The sequence below is a fragment of the Monodelphis domestica genome, chromosome 8 (assembly GCF_027887165.1).
Source record: "Monodelphis domestica isolate mMonDom1 chromosome 8, mMonDom1.pri, whole genome shotgun sequence".
NCBI classification, from domain to species: domain Eukaryota; kingdom Metazoa; phylum Chordata; class Mammalia; order Didelphimorphia; family Didelphidae; genus Monodelphis; species Monodelphis domestica.
This window is the reverse complement of record NC_077234.1, coordinates 181,146,466-181,159,888: the sequence shown is the minus strand read 5'-3', so window position 1 is coordinate 181,159,888 and position 13,423 is coordinate 181,146,466. Positions and strand designations below refer to the sequence as shown.

The following is a 13,423-nucleotide window of genomic DNA, read 5'->3' as shown; positions in this document are numbered from 1 at the left end:
TTGGTTTTTGTTTAATTTGTAAAAAAATTATTTATTTGCTTACTTGTTACATTAAAATTGCCAGGTATCTTCCTCCCTCCCTTCCCCTCACTAGAGATGGCATCATTTGACAAAAAGGTTAAAAAGGTAGGGGGTACCTAGGTGGCTCAGTGGATTGAAAGCCTGGCTTAGAAATGGGAAGTCCTGGGTTCAAATGTGAATTCAGATACTTCCTAGCTGTGTGATCCTGGGCAAGTCCCTTAACCCTAATAGTCTATCCCTTCTCTCTTTTCTGCCTTGGAACCAATACACAGTATTGATTCTAGGACAGGAAGTGAACATTTATATGTGTGTGTGTGTGTGTGTGTGTGTGTGTGTGTGTTTGTGTACATAAAACTATGTCCTGATTCTTTCTATGAGTTCTTTCTCTGGAAGTGGACTTATACAAGTCATTCTGCAAATAATATTCCTGTGGCTATAGATAATGTTCTTTTGGTTCTGCTTATTTTGTTCTTCATAATTTTGTGTAGTAAATGTACTTGTAAAGGAAGTACTTAAAAAAAAAACAACTTCTCCTGGGACCCAACCCAAAGATAAGAAATGAGGCAGACCGAACATTCCTTGAAAGTCTGGATAATTTATTCTTTCACTGTTGCATCCTACCCATACAGCCTAGTGGGAATGTTTTAAATGCTTGCTGAATTAATTAATGATTGTTAAGTAATTAACTTCCTGGACAGAACACACTGTCCACCTTTTTTGATTCTATAGTAAAATTAAAACAGTTCCAGAGCAAGTCATATTTTCATTGAAAAAGAGTTCAGAAAAGAACTGAGATAAAAACTCAAAGCTGATCTGACAGGATTTTTTAGATAAAACCGTCTGAAAAGCACAGCAGGTATAGGAGATCCTTTTCTAGATCTTTTTGAGTTAAATAGAGCACCTCCAAAGATGGAGTAGGGGTGTACTCCTCCTCCACAGTCAGGTTGAGGTAGATGAGCTAAAATAAGCCAGCCTTTCCTCCACCATTCTGTGACAGGAAGCTCTTACCCTCCCACAGGAAGTCACTCCTCTCTAGCAGTTGTCACTCCCAAACTGTTCCTCCTCTGCCTTCTGCTTGCTAAAATCCTTGAGTTCCTAGTATGTGCCTTAAAGACAGCCTTCTACTTTTCTTAAATCTTATCCTATCCCTATCCATTTCCCATTACATTAGAAAACACCCACGATGAACTCAATACGCACTTGGCGGGCAAACACTAAGTGCTCAAGTATGAGGCATAAAACATAAGTGTTGTAGTTCAGAGAAAAGAGAAATTATTATGGGCTGGAAAAGTTAGAAAGTGGATTGCCGCTGCAGCTAGGTGGCACAGTAGGTAAAGTGCCAAGGCTGGAGTTTGGAGGGTCTGGGTTCAAATCTAGTCTTAGACACATCACTTAACTCCATTTGCCTAGCTCGTTCCCTTCTGTCTTGGAGTTGTTACTAAGACAGAAAGTAAGGGTGTTTTGTTTTTGTTTGTTTGTTTTGTTTTGTTTTTAAGTGGATTTCTCCCTCCTGACCTTTGGCTACCAGAATTCCTAAGCTTTCTTAGCTTGGGAATCAAGTCCTCCACTGGGCTCTCCTCAATCTGCCTTGTTTGTGAACCTTCCTGAGCTTTCTTGTTTTCTTTAAAATATTTTGTTGATAATCTTTACTTTCTTTTTTCCCTCCTGAATCATTATTTCTTCCCCATTTACTCCACCCATCTATTTCTGCCAAAAAAGACCCTTTTTTACCTAACCCCTAAATAAAGACAAACAATAGATGAGTTTCTTTCCTTCCAGCTTCTAGCCTCTTGGCATTGATTCAATAGCCTGGCTGTTCCAACATCAAGTCCCCTGACCAGAGAGGAGATGCTTCATCAGAGGTGAATAAAATATCATTTTGAGCTTTTGGTTCCTTAGCTCTTGAAGCAAATTCCTTCCCAGAAGCATGGCAGGAAATGAGAAATTGAGCACCCTCTTCCTCACACATCAAGTTTCTCCCTCCTACTCACTTGTTTTGCTGTTGCAACATGTCCAAGTTCCCAGTAGCTGTCTTTAGGGCATTTCTTGGCTCTGGAATGCTTTTGCAATTATATATGCCTGTTATGGATAGTAGGAAAGTGATTAAGAGAAGGGATGGAAGTTCTTGGCTTCAGTGTGGTGGTGGCTTCATAGTTGTTTAAGGAGAGCCTTCTGGGATTCATCAAGGGCAGTGGTTCTCAAAGTGGTTCTTTTTCAGAGGATTCTCAAGGTTAAAACTATGCTCAAACTAATAGTGATAATACTTGCGGATTAAAATACTTCTTCCTTTTCCAACTCTGTGTATCTGTGTGGCTGGATTTTCTTTATCCACTTTAATTAAGACAACATATAATAACAGATTGAATACAGAAGCAGATAGGAGAATCTAGCTTTCTCCTAAAGCAAGATATTAAAGAGATTACCAAAAATATGTATAAAACAATGCTATTCCACTATTTTTAATTGGAAAACACAATTATTTTTCATAAAAATGTACTAGTCATGTTAACATATAATGGGCTTATTCTTATTTTCAAATAAATAAATAACTAAATATTCTTAAAATGCATTAGTTTTAACTTTGAAGAGGGTAAATATTGATAGATATAATTCACATAAACAGAAGCTCTTTGAGTTCCTCAGTAATTTCTGAGTGTAAAAGAGTCTTGAGATTAAAAAAAATGTATAGAAGATATATGTCTTCTAAAGCTTTGGGGATAGGAAGTGAGAGAAATAGAAAGAATGAAATTTTTTTATAAATAACTAAAAGGCAGAGATGACATGCTTGTCAAATTAGTTAGGAAGGATAACAAACATTTGAGATGACAAGATTTGGAAAAATTTCAACAATGTTAGGATGCTGGACTGAATTTAGTAATATTTAATAATGATAAATGTAAAGTTCTACAATTGTGTACAAGGAGTCAATTTCATGAATCCAGGATGGGAGTTCAATGGTTCAGTAGTTTGTATGAAAAAAAAAATGTGGAGTCTTGAGTGGACTGCAAGGCCAATATTAGTTATATGGTGGATAAAAAAGTTATGCTACATTGAAAGGCTTAGGGTCCAGGGTTATGGAGGCAGTAGTCCTGTTATACTTTGCTTAGTCATACTCTATCCAGACTACTGTGTCATTATATTTTATAATGGCTTTGAGAAACTGGAAAAGTATGCAGAGAAAGACAACCAAAATGATAAAGTGGTTTAAAATTGTGCCTTTTACTATGGATATTATCTTGAGCAAATTAACCTCAGCTTCCTTATCTTAAAAATGAGAGGTTTGAACTAAATGATCTCTAAGGTCCTTTCTAGCTCTAAATCAATGATCCTTTGATCTCACCCAACGAATGAGTATTAGTGGGAGAAAATAGACTATTTAGCCTGGAGAAGACTTGAGAAGGAAGAGGAGAGGCCTACTGATAACTATCTTCAAGTATTTGGAAAACTACAAGGAAGAAGAAAGATAAGACATATTTAGCTTGGCCTCAGAGATCAGAGGTCAAAGTAAGGAGAGAAGCTGCAAACTGGTAGATTGAGGCTTGTGTAAAGGAAATTAGAAATATGCAAAAATGAAATTCATTGTCATAAGAGGTATATATATATATAGAGAGAGAGAGAGAGAGAGAGATGGACAGAACCAAAAGTGGGTTTGGATTTAGTTAAAAAATGTTTTTCAGGACTCCACGAAAGGATAGAAAAGAGAAAAAGAAAGAAGGAAATTGGAGGATAGGAGAGAAGAGGAAAGGATTGGATAAAAGATCTTTAAATAAGATTTCTACTAACATGCAAGAACCCTCCAATATACCTTATCTTGTTCACAAAGAAAAAAGTGGAATTGGAAAATAAAATATTTTTTCTCAAAGAATATAAAAATCATAATATATTATATTATTACCATCTACATTTCAATAAGTGCTTATAAAATATAAACTCGCAAAACATGACTTTTTAGACTTAAAATTAATTATTTTCAAAATACTACTATTTTCACTAGAATGGTTTTAATTTTTTTAAAAATAATTTTGGCATGATCTAGAAAATATAGTTGGTAATATTTTTAAAAAATTAAAATTTTGGTAAAATACATATGGTATACATTTGGTAAAAATATTGGTATTTATATTTTGTTAAAGAGAAACATAAAATATACATTTAAATGTTTGTAATGAAAAATATAAAAATGTATGTGCTTTATCATTGTGAAGTAAAATTATATACCAAAATGCAACTAAATCTTAAAAACAATTGATTTAGGAAAGTAAAGGCTGCACAATAAAATGAGTCTACACCATCATATAGTGAAAGCAAAGAAGCTAAGGTTCCTGTGCCCTAGAAAATACTCACATATGTTCTATTCACAGGACAAATTTGCAAGCCATTATTCAGGAATCTATGTACACTGAATATGAAATATATATGTATATAGTTAAGAATTACATGAAATATTATATATTTTTAATGTAATTAGTTGCTCCATGGTTCATTGGTTGATAGTGACATAGTTTTGTATGCCATTGTTGTTTTCTTTGAAATTTACTGTTTTTTAATTTATGTTGAAAACTAACTAAAACAGCTAGGTGGCTGACCTCTGATACTTCCTAGTTGGGTGATCCTGGGTAAGTCATTTAACCCCAATTGCCTAGCCCTTAGCACTCTTCTGCCTTGGAACCAATACTTAGTATTGATTCTAAGATAGAAGGTAAGGTTTTTTAAAAAATGAACTAAAAAGATAAACATATGTAGCAAAAGGGGATCCAGACACCTTTTAGACTTCTAGGACCTATAAAAATAAAATTTGGCAAGTTATAAAATAAAATATTTAGATGGAAAAACTGTTCAAAATATAGGTTCAAAACTTTTCAAAACTGTTTAACTCACCAATTAGGTTCAAACTGTTCGGATACTTTCGTATACTTTTGATAGAGGTAATCAAAAGTATCCTCAGTGATGATGCGGCGCTAAAGAGACTCTTATTATAACAATAAAGTATTTATTGAAATATATAAGGATAAATAAAGAATTTCTAATTCTAAGGGATTCTAAATTCATCCAAATAAACTCCCAGGTTCTGTAAGAAACTGCTTCTCCTGTGTTTCACAGGCTACACTATTCCTCCCTGATCTGACTAACCCAAATTTATACTATCTAAATAAAAACTACCACTATTATCCTTATAAATCTTAACTTCCCCTTCAAATTATAAAATAGCAAAGGCTAGCTGGTTGAGTCTCAGCAAGAGTCTTCACAGACTCGGAGTCCAAACCAAAGACCAGATCTTTCTTTGGTCTTCTCAGATATAAACCAATCTATAAATACCACAATAGATGTTTCACTAGTGTTTCCCAAGTTGGGAAAGGAAAACACTGAACTCCTTCAGATCTTTCCCTCAGACAGAGAGAGAGGCAAAGATGTTACCTCCTCCAGTCCTGAGAGAGAGTCTCTGAGTATGTCTCTGCTAACTGCCAGAGATCAACTCCCAAGTGCCAGAGAGAGTAATTGACATGAAAAAAATGGTTATAATTGTCAGCAGTTGAAATTAACATGCTCTTTGAGCTCTGCTTCAAACTCCAAAGATTCTCTTCTTCTCTTTATAGAGTCCATTCTTTACTTATTATCTCTAAATGAATAAAACAATACTTATTTTCTAATATCATCCTTACAGACCTGGAAACTTTCGTTAGTTCTAATTTGCATTTTTTTCCATCAATGGAAATCCACCTTTTCTCCTTCCCATTCTTTTATTGCCAATTAAGAAAGCAAAGCTAAATAAATCCCTGTATTGGCCATGCCCTCCAAAATCTTTTAATCTGCACTCAGAGTCCATCACCTCTCTGCCAGGAGTGGGTAGCATGTTTCACTACTCAGAAATTGTGATTGATCACTGAATTGATCAGTCTTTGAGTCTTTAAAGATATTTGACTTTATAATAATATTGTTACTGCATAATTACTTTAGTTCTGCTCATGTCACTCTATATCAGTTCATACAAGTCTTCCCCCATTTCTCTGAAGCCATCCCTTTCATCATGGTCTTATGGCACAATAGTATTCCATTACTTGTACATCCATTCCCTAATTGATGGACATCCTCTCAAATCTTTGCCATCATTTTGCTATAAATATTTTTGAATACATGAAAAATTGGTAACAAATGTATATTTTCCCCTCTCCTTGCCAGACTTGGTTGGAGTAGATAGTCTCAAAAGTCTTTTTTTTTTTAACTCTTACCTTCCATGTTAGAAGCAACACAGAAGAATGGTAAGGGCTAGGCAATATTTAAGTGATTTGCCCAGAGTCACACAACTAGGAAGTTTCTGAGGTCAGATTCGAGCCAAGGACCTTGTGTCTCTAGATCTGGCTCTCAATCCATTGAGCCACCTAGCTGACTCCTTAAAAGTCTTGAGATTCTATAGAAATTAGAGAATCTCCTCTTCTCCTTTATAGAGTCCATACTGTGGAGGCAGTCAATTTTCCTTCTAGTATTTTATTATTATTTAAAAATTTTAATAACAAATTTCCACATAAGTTTCTCAAAGTTATATGAGCCAAATTGTCTTCTTCCTTTCTTCCCTACTCTCCCTCCAGAGTTGGCAAGTAATTCAATTTGGGCTATACATGGTTTTATTTTATTTTTAAATTTTAATAACATCTAGTATTTTAAAGGTGTGAGGCCCATGCCTCTAGTTTTAGAAGTTTCATCCTCCTCCACCTCCTCAGATTTCATTATTTCCTAGTCTTTGATCAAACCTATACTGATGGAATAGACGTCTACTGGTGGTGCATATTCATTTAGGGGTCATGGTAGCCATGGATCCTTGCCTAAATATTCTTTCTTTTTTTATCTAGGGTTAGAGAATAAGAAGTTGGACAGACAACATTAATAGATGGTGCAATTTTCTGGTAAGAGCAATGGTCTTGCTGTTAGGAAATGTGGATTCCAGACTCAACATTTCTCTGGGCACTGGTTGGTTCCATCCATAAAATGAGGGAGCTGTAAGCAGACCATTCCATTGATGGCTTTTAGCTCTGTTCAATTTTCCTATTTGACAGAGGTGAGTGTTTTCAGACCAGTGCTGTAGATATCCTCTAATGAAAATTCTCTAATCTTCTAACACCTTTTCGATTTTCATTATCATCAGATTCATTATCATCAGTTTTGAGGACCCACCTGAATATGGTACTGTTAGGAGCTGCCAACTCTAATACTTCAATATCTTAGTTCTGTAATAATTCTACAGGTTAATCAGGTTTCACAAACCATAGAAAGAAACATTAAAAGATCTTGAATAGGATTAAGAAATGGGATTGCAATAATAGTCTTTTTCCCTCATTCCTATCTTCCCCCAAACTGTTATGGCTATAATTATCAACTCATTTTTCCAGGTTAAAATGCAAGTTTACTTTCAGTTCACATTTTAATATTCTCATCTCACCTAGTATTCAGGCCAGTAGTTTAATAATTAAAAAAACTGACTTTGGGTTATGAGCATTTCTTCATTGAACTTCATAGCATTGAAGAGCTGAGTTAATATTTATTCTAGAAACTTGAAGTATGAATCATTTCCTGAATCCCCCCAACCTTGAATCATTTCTTTAAAGAATGTTGGCTCAGTGCTGCCATAAAGGGAATGGAGGCAGAGTCGGATGTCCTACTTATCTGTAAGAGCAAAAAGCTATTAAAATGCCCACCTGAGCACCTTCAGTCACTGACTTTCAAACAGGGTGCTATAGACCAGAAACAGGGAATTGATGGAAAGTCATTGCTACTGTTCCTTAGCCACAAGAGAACTTTAGCTGGGTATGGAAAATAGGCAAGAATAATAATATTAGTTAATAATTTTACACATAAACATATCAGGGTAGCAGATGGTGTCATGGATAGAAATATGTTGGGTCTGGAGTCAGGAAGACCTAAATTCCAATTAAATCTCAGACACTTATTAGCTAAGTGACCCTAAACAAGTCCCTTAACCCTGCTTGCCTCAGTTTCCACATCTATAAAAGGAGCTAGAGAAGGAAATAGCAAACCACCAGTATCTTTTCTAAGAAAACTCCAAATGGAGTCACAAATAATTGATCATGACTTAAAAATGAATGAACAACAAAATACACATATATTTATCTATATGTATGTATATAGTCTAGCTTTATACTATAACATTTTTACAAAGTACTTTTTACCCTATAGTTCATTTTACTTTTCAGAATAGCCTTATAAGGAAAGTACTATACATATTTTTATTTTCCCAATTTTACAGTGGAAGAAATTTAAGTAAAATGATTAAGTGACTTGTTCAAGATAAACAGAAGGTGGGGGCAGCTGGGTAGCTCAGTGGATTGAGAGCCAGACCTAGAGATGGGAGGTCCTGGGTTCAAATCTGGCCTCAGACACTTCCCAGCTGGGTGACCCTGGGCAAGTCACTTGACCCCCATTGCCTAGCCCTTACCACTCTTCTGCCTTGGAGCCAATACACAGTATTAACTCCAAGATGGAAGGTAAGGGTTTAAAAAAAAAAGATAAACAAAAGGTGAAACATTGTGGGATGATCATATGTGATTGACTTTGCTACCAAAAGCAATGCAATGACCCAGGACAATTCTGAGGGACTTATGAGAAAGAACACTATCCACATCCAGAGAAAGAACTGTGGGAGCAGAAACACAGAAGGAAAACATATGATTGATCACTTGTTCATATGGATATAGGGTTTGAGGTTTTGGTTTTAAAAGAGGACTCATAAAAATTAATAATATGGAAATAGGTCTTGAGTGATAATATATGCATAAGCCAGTGAAATTGTTTGTCCACTCTGAGAGGGGGAGGGAAGAGGGGAGGGAGACAAGAAGAATCATGTAACTATGGGAAAAAATTTTTTAAAAGCAAAAAAAAGAAAAAGATAAGGAGCAGATAAGTGGTAGAATCAGGATTCAAACCCAGGTTTTCTGACCAAATCCATTAGTTTTTTCACTTCATCTTAGGTTGAGTCATAGAGGGAAGAACTGAAGCAGATAGGGCTGCCCAATGGCAAAGGAATATGCAGGAATTTTTGTATCAATTGTTTCCTCTCCTCCCCAAAAGCTATGTGGAACATAAAAATACAATTATATGTGGAAGAAGTAGGGACTTCCAGATGGAGGCTATGTCAGAAATAAGGCCCAAAGTCCCAGTGTCACCACAATCCTGTTTCCCAGGGCATTAACTAATAAATTAGGAGACAGCTTAGTTTAAGGAAAAGTACATTGAACTCTGATCCAGGATATTTGGATTCAAATCTTGCCTTAGACAGCTATTAGCTATGTGATTCATTTAAGATTTCAGCCTCAGTTTCCCCATTTGTAAAAAGGAGAATAATACTAGCACCTTCTTTATAGGGTTGTTATGAGGGATTAAATGAGGTAACACACATTAGCCACCTTCAGGGATTTTTTTGAGGAAAGCACTTGGAAATCTTCAATTATGTATCTATGTCAGATAGAATTTGGTGGGGGGAGATTGGAGGTGGAGATAGTGTGACCTAGTGGATAGAATATTGGGCTTGAATTCAGGGATCTTGATTCAGCTACCACTTCTGGCATTTGCCCTATGATGTGAACAAGTCACTTAATCCCTCTAGGCTTCAAATTCCTTATCTTTACAAAAAACCTTATCTCATTGATATTCTCTCTCTCTATTATCTAGATCAGTAGTTCTCAACCTTTCTAATGCCGTGACCCCGCAATACAGTTCCTCATGTTGTGGTGACCCCAAACCAAAAAATTATTTTGGTGGCTACTTCAGAACTGTAATTTTGCTACAGTTATGATTTGGAATGTAAATACCTGATATGCATTATGTATTCTCATTGCTACAAATCAAACATAATTTAAACATAGTGATTAATCACAAAAACAATAATTATATGTTGAGAAATATTAACCCAGCAGGAGGCAGCCTGAGCGCTGGGGCGGGAGGTAAGTCCTGCCTGGGGAGGGGGTCTGCAGATGCTGCCTTCTTCCTGTCATCTCCCTGCAGCTCCAGCTGAGGCTTCACTTTAATGGGGTTACTTGGCTCTGTTATCCACTCCAGGAGTTATCCGCTCCAGGACTCATTCTTAACCCCTCCAGAGCCAGCACCCGGGTGCTCTCTCGGGGTCTCTGTTTGAGTCCGGTCTCCAGGCAACAGGGTAAATCCATCGCCCCTCATGGGGAAGGGCTGCTGATCGGTAACTAATATTAGTACAATGTGCGGGCAGCAGGGTCCCCGTTCTTTCCTAGGTCTTGCTGTAAAGTAGTGTGATTTCTCAGCGGCTAAAGCCATCAGAAATATGTATTTTCCAATGGCTTTAGGTGACCCCTGTGTTTTGGTCGGCGGGGTCGCAACCCACAGGTTGAGAACCGCTGATCTAGATAAACATTTGTTATTAATATATCAGATAATTTTTAAAAATTCCACAGTAACCTCCTTCAAAGGAATGTTAAACACTACTTACAATTTTTGTCAGAGGTGGCAGATAGACAGCTCCCCATTTCTAATATACATTTTGGGTCACTCTTTCCATTTTTTTCGCATTGTCTCACCATGATGTGATTCCCCATTGAGGCTGCCACGTGCAGATGTTTTAAAAGAGACTTCAACCAACTGGGGAATGGTTGAACAAGTTGTGGTATGTGGTTGTAATGGAAAACTATTGCGCCATAAGATGAGCAGGATGAATTCAGAAAAACATGGAAAGCCTTAGATGAGCACATACAAAGAGCAGTAGGCAGAACCAGAAGAACTCTACAAACTGTGAGTTTCAAAATGTTGTAGGGGGGAAACTGAATCCCCAACATGCCTTAGGGGTCCCTCCTACTTTTTGGCATGGGATTAATGGGCCAATCCCATGCTGGGGGAGTGGCCACACCCCTACCTCCTTGCATGGGATTGGTCTTGAATTGGACCAATCCCATGCTAGGGAGGGGCCACACCCCCTACCTCCTGGCAGATGTTTTGAAAGAGAAGCTTCAACCATTTGGGGAATGGTTGAACTAGTTGTGGTATGTGGTTGTAATGGAAAACTATTGCACCATAAGATGTGCAGGATGAATTCAGAAAAACAAGGAAAGCTTTAGATGAGCACATACAAAGAGCAATGAGCAGAACCAGGAGGACGATGTATACAATAACAGAAATATTGTATGATGCTCAAGAGTGAAGGAGTAAACCATTATCAGCAAAGCAAGTTTCCAAGAGACCCATGTTGAAAAATGCTATCTGTAGCCAAAGAAGGAATTGTTGGGAGTCTGATTGCAGATCAAAGCATGCCATTTGCCTCTTTATTTTCTTCATAGGTTTTTTAATTGTATGTATATGTGTCTTCTGTCATGGCACGAGCAATATGGAAATACTTATTACAGGAAAACACTGGTATAACCTATATCAGACTATGGGAGAAAATCTGAACCTTAAAATGTAAGAAAACAGCTGTCAAATATGTTTCTTGATGTAATTTAAAAAAGTAAAAAAAAAAAGAAGCAGAAGCTTAATATGATCCTAGAGCCCCCATAACCACTCAAGTAGCTTTAAAATACAGAAAAGAGGGGGCAGTTGGATGGCTCAGTGGATTGAGAGCCAGGCCTAGAGATGGGAGGTCCTAGGTTCAAATCTGGCCTCAGACACTTCCCAGCTGTGTGACCCTGGGCAAGTCACTTAACCTCCATTGCCTAGCCCTTCTGCCTTGGAGCCAATACACAATATTGACTCCAAGATGGAAGGTAAGGGCTTAAAAAAAATACAGAAAAGTTTGGACTATGAAAATAAATTCTTTCTTCTTAGGTGGTGAAAATGTGGATGTCTTTGGGCTTTTAAAAGAAAACTGAATTATAGTGAGTAATGCAGCGGAAAAAATACTATTAACAGGAATGGTCTCTATTTTCTGCAGATTCACACTAAGCAAAATGGTGAATTGTAGCAAGCCTAGAGGACATAGAAGTCTTGTTTAATTGAGTTCAACCTATCTTTTTCAAGTTCTTAATATGGCATTGAACTGTAATAGGCTCTGTAAAGGACATAAGAAAACTATAAGTTATGAGTCCTGCTTTCAAGAAATATATAGGCAGTTCAGAGGAACAAGGTAGGAGTTAAGAGATGGGAGGTCCTGGGTTCAAATTTGACCTAAATGTGTTACCCCGGGAAAGTCACTTAGTCCTATTTGCCTCCTTTCTTCATTTGCAAAATAGGCTGGAAAAGGAAACAGCAAACCATTCCAATATCATTGCTAACAAAACCCTCTGATCCCTCCACCATTTACTGAGAAGGCAAGTCAAATGATATCAGTTAATACATGGGAAATCATGCAAAATATATTGCCAGTAAAGGTTTTAAAGTTCTTGTAGTATTTTAGGGAGATATTTACAGTCCTTGGAGAACAAAGGCTATAATCTGTAATGATAATTCTTCTTGTATCATGAGTTCCAGACATCAAGTGATACAATGAATAGAGTACTATGCCTGGAGTCAGGAAGAATTGAGTTCAAATCCATCCTGGATGCTCAATAGCTGTATGATCCTGCACAAATCATTCAGCCTCTTTTTGTTTCAGTTTCTTTAACTGTAAAATGAGGATAATACTTAACTTAATTTTATTTTTTTCTCCTATATATATAAAAAAGTGTTTCCAACATTTTTCAATGAATATTGAATCTCGAATTCTCTTCCCTCCCTTCCTCTCCCCCAAACCCTCACTGCCCTCGAGGTGGTAAGCAATCTCGTATAGATTTTACAAGTGCAATCATGTAAAACATTTCCCCATACTAATCTTTTTGTGGGGGAACCTCAAATAGAAAAAAAATTAAGAAAGTGAAAAAAGTTTGCTTTGGTCTGGATTCAGACTCAGTTCTTTTTCTCTGGAAGTGGAAGACATTTTTTATCCCGAGTTCTTTGGGATAATTTAGGATCATTGAAATGACGAGAACAGCTGTTTTTCACATATGTTCATTGTACAGTGTTCTTGTCACTATGTACAATGATCTCCTGGTTCAGCTTATTTCACTCTGCTTCAGTTCGTGTAAGTCTTTCCAGGTTTTTCTGAGCTCTTCCTTCTTGCCATTTCTTACAGCACAATAGTATGCCATTACGACCATAAACTATAACTTACTCAGCCATCCCCCAGTGTAACTTTCTAAGTCCTTGGTTCCTTAAAAAGAAGTGCTTTAAATATTTTGTACCGATAGGTTCTCCTCCCCCCCCCACCCCCTTTAAATCTCTTTGGGATACAAACCTAATAATGGTATGGCTGGATCAAAGGATATGTACTGTTTTATAGGTCCAAATTGCTCTCCTGAATGATTAAAAGGGTTCACAACTACAAAAAGCAGATAATAATAGTACCCACATTATAGTATTGTTTTGAGGATCAAATAAAATGTTATTTGTAAAATGTATT

At 36.7% G+C, this 13,423-nt stretch overlaps 1 protein-coding gene across 5 annotated transcripts in view; it reads left to right on the top strand.

Moving 5' to 3' along the window:
* The window catches only part of RAB20 (RAB20, member RAS oncogene family), a 117,460-nt gene that overhangs the window by 31,157 nt on the left and 72,880 nt on the right, over nt 1-13,423 (top strand). For 3 of the 5 annotated variants that reach the window (XR_008914123.1, XR_471333.3, XM_056807938.1), the window contains exon 2: nt 6,867-6,920. The gene's annotated coding sequence lies outside the window, so the exon portion shown is untranslated. The other 2 variants (XM_056807939.1, XM_056807940.1) reach the window with 2 other exon arrangements.